The sequence below is a fragment of the Carcharodon carcharias genome, chromosome 20 (genome assembly GCF_017639515.1).
Source record: "Carcharodon carcharias isolate sCarCar2 chromosome 20, sCarCar2.pri, whole genome shotgun sequence".
Lineage (NCBI taxonomy): Eukaryota > Metazoa > Chordata > Chondrichthyes > Lamniformes > Lamnidae > Carcharodon > Carcharodon carcharias.
The window spans coordinates 29,532,852-29,539,530 of record NC_054486.1 but is presented as its reverse complement, the minus strand read 5'-3'; the positions used below and the strand labels follow the sequence as shown (position 1 = coordinate 29,539,530).

At 44.1% G+C, this 6,679-nt stretch overlaps 1 protein-coding gene across 3 annotated transcripts in view; it reads left to right on the top strand.

Annotated features, from left to right (window-relative positions):
• The window catches only part of rmdn3 (regulator of microtubule dynamics 3), a 470,539-nt gene that overhangs the window by 337,844 nt on the left and 126,016 nt on the right, over nt 1-6,679 (top strand). The window lies entirely within an intron of this gene.

Below are 6,679 nucleotides of genomic sequence, written 5' to 3'. Positions count from 1 at the left end.
GAGTTAAATCATAGGAAAGAGAGGACAGCAAAATGGAGAGAAAGAAATACTTCACACATTTTGTACATGAAGCAAACATTATGATCGATTTAAGTATACCTTATTACACTGCAATCCCACCTGATTTTTTTCTTTAAAAGCACCACTTATTTAACAATAGTGCATTTATACTACTAACTTACAGTCAGTGCAAAGCAATTTTGGAATTGAAAGAATGGTAGAGCAGTGATTTTGCTGGACTATTAATCAAGAGGTAAAAACAAAAAAACTGCGGATGCTGGAAATCCAAAACAAAAACAGAATTACCTGGAAAAACTCAGCAGGTCTGGCAGCATCGGCGGACCGCCGATGCTGCCAGACCTGCTGAGTTTTTCCAGGTAATTCTGTTTTTGTTATTAATCAAGAGGTCTTGAATACTAATTCAAAGAATATGAGTTTGAATCCCACCATTTGAGGATTTGAAATTAATTTAATTTATGGGCAAAATCATCCCAGATTTGCATTAAGTGCGGTAGCGGGTGGGGAAAATGGACATTTTACCCGCAGGCCGCAGTGGCGGCTTTTCGCAGTATATCGCTCCATTCCTGCCTCATTAATTATGCAGCCAGAGGAATGCCGTCTCACTGGCGGGCAGCATCCAATTTGCCCGCCATGCCGTTACCTCACTGCTCCCTCACGCAAAGCACCATATTTAAACTGCAGCTGTGCGCTCACTTCTCATTGCATGCAGCCCAGGGGGGCACCAGTGAAGACATGGTTCTAAAAACCAAGAAGAGTGCAGCTGCCCGATTCAGTGACGCATTCCTGGGATGCCTTCTGGACACCTTGGAGGCCTGCCGCGATGTCCTCTACCCCAACTCTGGCTCAGGAAGCCCATCAGACTCATCACTCTGGCTTGGGAGGCAGTGGCAGAAGTGGTCAGTGCCAATGCTGCACAAAAGACGTTGGCCATCCAGTGCAGAAAACTGGTGAATGATGTCATCCATGCTGCCAGGGTAAGACAATATTCTCATCACTCTAAACTCACACACACACAAGGCCATTACACATTCACTGATATCACACTCACTGCCAGCTTAAGGGACATCACCACTCACTCTCTCACAAACACAAACCCTTACATCACCATCTGGCCTCATCTGCTCTGGAGACTGCTTCCTCAGCCCTCACCATCTTGAGGCTACTTGCACAGATCAACATATGCCCCCCCCACACACAATGGGACACACCCCTACCCCAGTATAGCCATCGCACTGTAGCCTCTTCCCTTGCCTGAGGTCTCTTCTCCCCCTTCCCCAGCAAGCCCTAGTTGTGCAGCTGTTGAAAAGCCACCCCTAGCTTATAGCTGGTGTGGTAGGTAGACACCTGCCTGTAAGCTCCCCCATAATTGACGATATGTTGCCTGCAAAGACTGGCAGTAATGACTGTGAGTGCTGCCCAAAGAAACAACAAGCCTTGAAGTCCCACTTCACCAGGTATACATTGTTTATGTACAGTTGCAAAACACATCAGCGCTCAATCATGCCTGGATGATTCAGCATTGGGGGATGATTCTGGCGAGCAGGGCTTATAATTAGAGGCAAAAGTATTAAAACGATGTTCCTGATGTCCAGCAGCAGGAAATGTGGCCCACCATTGGCGGAGTGGACGAATGAAAACTGGTTTCACAAGGGCGTAAAACAGATTTTTGGACTTCTCGCCACCTTGTCCACTCACGCCTCCCATGACGCCCAACGCCAAAATTCCAGCCTATATCAATAAAAATGACTTTGAAGCTTTCAGATTGTTTTAAAAACCCAGCTAATTCAGTAATGTCCTTTAGTTGGTAAACCTGCCAAACTAGTCTGGCTTATACGTGTGACTCCAGTCCACACCAAGGTGGTTGACTATTACCTACCCTCATAAGTGGCCTAGCAAACCACACAACTAGAAGGCTCACTATCTCAGGACAACTTTTGGAAGCTTTGCCATAAACATTTTCATCCCAAAAATTAATAATAAACAAATTAAAGCAAAGGAAAGCAGTGTGAGGCAGTGTCAGCCAAGGTTCAGTTGATAGCACTCTCACTACTGAGTCAGAAGGCCTTGCATTGAAGTACCAATCCAGAGCCTTAAGAACATAACTACACTGGTCTTTCAGTGTGGTACTGTGAGGGGTACTGTATTTCAGATGAAACAATATGCCAAGGTGGACAGAAAACATCCCATAGCACTATTTGAAGAAGAGGTTTCTCGCCTGTATCCTGGTCAATATTTATCCCTCAATGAACAATATTAAAACAGTTTACCAGGCAAATATCTCATTGCTGTTTGTGAGATCTTGATGTTTGCAAATTGGCTGCCTCATTTCCCAAAAGAACAAAAGTAGCAATACTTCAGAAGGGAGGTGGTGGCATAGTGGTAATGTCACTGGACCAGTAATCCTGAGGCCCTGGTTAATGCTCTAGGGACATGGGTTCAAATTCCACCATGGTGGCTGATTGAATTTAAATTCAATTAATAAAATCTGGAATTAAAAGCTAGCCTCAGTAATGGTGACCATCATGAATTGTTGTAAAAGCACATTTGGGTTTCTTTTAGAGAAGGAAATCTGCCATTCCCACCTGACCCCCAGACTCCACAACATTGTGACTAATTGCCCTCTGAAATAGCCTACTAAGACACTTAGTTGTACCAAACTGCTACAAAGTTAAAAAAGAATAAAACTGGACAGACCACCCAGCATCAACCTAGGCACTGGAAATGACAATGGCATACCCAGCTCAGTCAACCATGCAGAATCCTCCTCTTGAGGCTTGTGCCAAAATTGGGAGAGCTGTCCCACAGATTAGCCAAAGAACAGCCTGACAGTCATACTCACTGAATCATAACTTATAATATCCCAGACACCACCATCACCATCCCTAGGTATGTCCTGTCCCACTGGCAGGACAGACTCACCAGTGGTGGTGGCACAGTGTTATTGAGTTAGGAGGGAGTTGTTCTGGGTGTCCTCAACATTGCAGATCCCATGAATTCTGTTGGCATCAGGTCAAACATGGGCAAGGAAACCTGCTGATTACCACCTACCACTTCTGCCCCTTCCCCTTCAGTTGCTGGTCAGATGATTCAGTACACCATGTTGAACACCAATTGAAAGAAGCACTGAGGTTGGCAAGATCACAGCATGAGGGACTTCGATGTCCATCACCAAGAGTGACTCAATAGTACTACTACTGACCAAGCTGGCCAAGTCCTGAAGGACATAAGATATTAGACTGGGCCTGTGGCAGGTGGTGAGGGAACCAACAAGAGGAGAAAAACTGCTTGACCTCATCCTCACCAGTCTACCTATCGCAGATGCATTTGTCCATGACAGTATTGGTAGGAGTGACCAGCGTTCGGTCCTTGTGGAGATGAAGGCCCAACTTCACATGGAGGATACCCTCCATCAGATTGTATGACACTACCATTATGCTAAATGGGATAGCTTTAGAAAAGATCTAGCAACTCAAAACTGGGAATCCATGAGGTAATGTGGACCAACAGCAGCAGCAGAACCTTATTCAACCACAATCTATAACTTCATGGCTCAGCATATTCCTCATCTACCTATGCCACCAAGCTGGGAATCAAGCCTGGTTCAATGAAGAGCCAGGAGCAGCACCAGACATAACTAAAAATTAGATGTCAAACTGATGAAGCTACAACACAAGACCACTTGCATGCCAAACAATGAAAGTAACGTGTGATAGAGAGCTAAGTGACCCCACAATCAGTGGTCAGATCAAAGCTCTACAGACCTGCCATATCCAGTCATGAATGGTGGTTTAAATAACTAATCAGGAGGAGGTTCCATAAATATCCCCACCCTCAATGACAGGGGAACCCATCACATGAGTGCAAAAAGCAAGGCTGAAGCATTTGCAACCATCTTCAGCCAGAAGTGCAAAGTGGATGAGCCACCTCGGCCTCCTCCTGAGATCCCCAGATTACAGATACCAGTCTTCAGCTAATTCAATTCACTCTACATAATATCAAGAAATGGCAGAAGGCACTGGATACTGCAAAGGCTATTGGTCCTGACAATATTCCAGCAGTATTATGGAAGACCTGTGCTCCAGGACTAACTGTGCCTGCTAGCCAAGCTGTTCCAGTACAGCTACAACACTGGCACCTACCCTATAATGTGGAAGATTGCACAGGTATGTCTTGTCCACAAAAAATATGCAGGACAAATCGAACCCAGCCAATTACCACCCCATCAGTCTACTGTCGATCAACAGCAAATTGATGCAAGATGTCATCAACAGTGCTATCAAGTGGCACATACACAGCAATAACCTGCTCACTGACACTCAGTTTTGGTTCGGCCAAGGCCACTCAGCTTCTGACCTCATTATAGCCTTGGTCCATTCACAGGCAAAAGAGCTGAACTCAAGAGGTGAGATGAGAGAGACTGCCCTTGACATCAATGCAGCATTTGACCGAGTTTGGCATCAAAGGACCGAGCAAAACCCTAGTTCTGTTGAAGGGTCATGAGGACTCGAAACGTCAACTCTTTTCTTCTCCGCCGATGCTGCCAGACCTGCTGAGTTTTTCCAGGTAATTCTGTTTTTGTTTTGAAATGAATGGGATTTGTGGGGGAAACTCTTCATGGTTAGAGTCGTAACTAGCACAAATGAAGGTGGTTGTGGTTGTTGGCAGTCAATCATCTCAGTCCAAGGACATCTCTGCAAGAGTTCCATAGGGTAGTGTCCTAGGCTTAACCATCTTCAGCTGCTTCATCAATGACCTTTCCTCCGTCATAAGGTCAGAAGTATGGATGTTCGCTGATGGTTGTGCAATTTTCAGTATATTCGTGAATCTTTAGCTACAGAAGCAGTGCTTGGCCATATGCAGCTGGATCCAGACAACATTCAGGCTTAAGCTGATAAGTGGCAAATAACATTTGCGCCTTACAAGTGCCAGGAAATGACCATCTCCAATGAGAATCTAACCATCCCCCCTTGACTTTCAATGGTACTTTCATTACTGAATCCCCTCACTATCAACATCCTGGGGGTTATCATTTATCAGAAGCTAAACTGGACCAGCCACGTGGCTACAAGAACAGGTCAGAGTCTGGGAGTTCTATGGCAAGTAACTCACCTCCTGACTCTCCAAAGCCTGTCCACCATCTACAAGGAACAATTCAGGAGTGTGATGGAATGCTCTCCACTTGCCTGGATGAGTGTAGCTCCAAAAATACTAAGAAGCTTAACGCCATCTGGGACAAAGTAGCTCATTTGATTGACACTTCATCCACGCCTTAAAAAAACATTCACTCCCTCCACTACTGATGCACAGTGGCATGCAGTGTGTACCATTTACAAGATGCACTGTAGCATCTTCAAAGGTTCCTTCGACAGCACCTTCCAAACCCCCAATCTCTACTACTTCGAATGACAAGGGCAGCAAATGCATGGGAACACCACCACCTAAAAGTTCCCCTCCAACCCACACATCATCCTGACGTGGAACTAAATCACTGAGTCAGAATCCTGGAACTCCCTTCTTAACAGCACTGTGGGTGTACCTACAGCACATGGACTTCAGTGGTTCAAGAAGGTGGCTCACCACCGCCATCAAGGACAGTTAGGGATGGCAACAAATGCTGGCAGAGCCAGCGATGCCCACACCCTGTGAAAAAAAGTATTTACAGGAGTACAATATATGTAAAGCAATTTGGGATTCCTGAGATTGTGAAAGGCACTTTATAAACTCTAGTTCTTTGTTTTAGAAGCTTGCTCAACTTCAGTCTAGTGTCAGTTTGAATGCGGATTCCAGCTGCATTTGCACTGTATGTGACTGCAAAGCCATCATATTAGCAGTAAGGATGGTTTTACTGCCGCAGTTTTATGGTTTGCATGTTGATTTAATGGCTGGCAGTGTTGTACAAGCTTGTCACCATGTTAAATGGTGAATTAATACAATTAAGTTTCTCACTCTGTTTCCAAGTAGATATTGTAAGATGAATGATACCATCTATATATGTTGCTAACATCCAAATGGTTAGAAAAGATGCTCATCATCTCAAAAATGAATGTATTTAATTTTTTAAAAATTGGCTATCCTCTTAATGGTCATCTGCATTACTGAATCTGTGATGTGTGAGAGCTGAGCTAACACCCATAGAGTTTAGGCACTACTCTCATGCTTCAAAACAGTTTTCTTTTTTTGTAGTTGGCTGCAAATTGCACTGAGTTGGTTCTAAAGGAAATGCTTATAGCACAACCTTGGGATGACCCAAATCCTTCACAACCAATCAAGTACTTTTGAAGTGTGGTCAGTGTTGTAATGTTGGAAATATTGGGAGATTGGATGTTGTCCTAAAAACAGTTCTTTTGTTTTTGCTTCTTTTCTCCTAAAGTAACAAACTTACACTTTTGAGAGAAAACCAGAGACTTGCATGTATGTGTAATAGCTGTAATGACCTGATGGGCTTTTGGTTAAAGTCACATTCTATATTTCCTTCATTAGACTAACAACCTAAGATATTGCATTGTTCTGTAATATCCAGCAGTTGCAGTTCCATCAGATTTACAAGTCAGTGAAGGCTGAACATGCATTTCACTGGCCTAACTCTCACCTGATTTTTTTTTGGTTGAAACCATGAGCAAGTTGACAGGAATATTTGAGAACATTTTATGGAAAATTC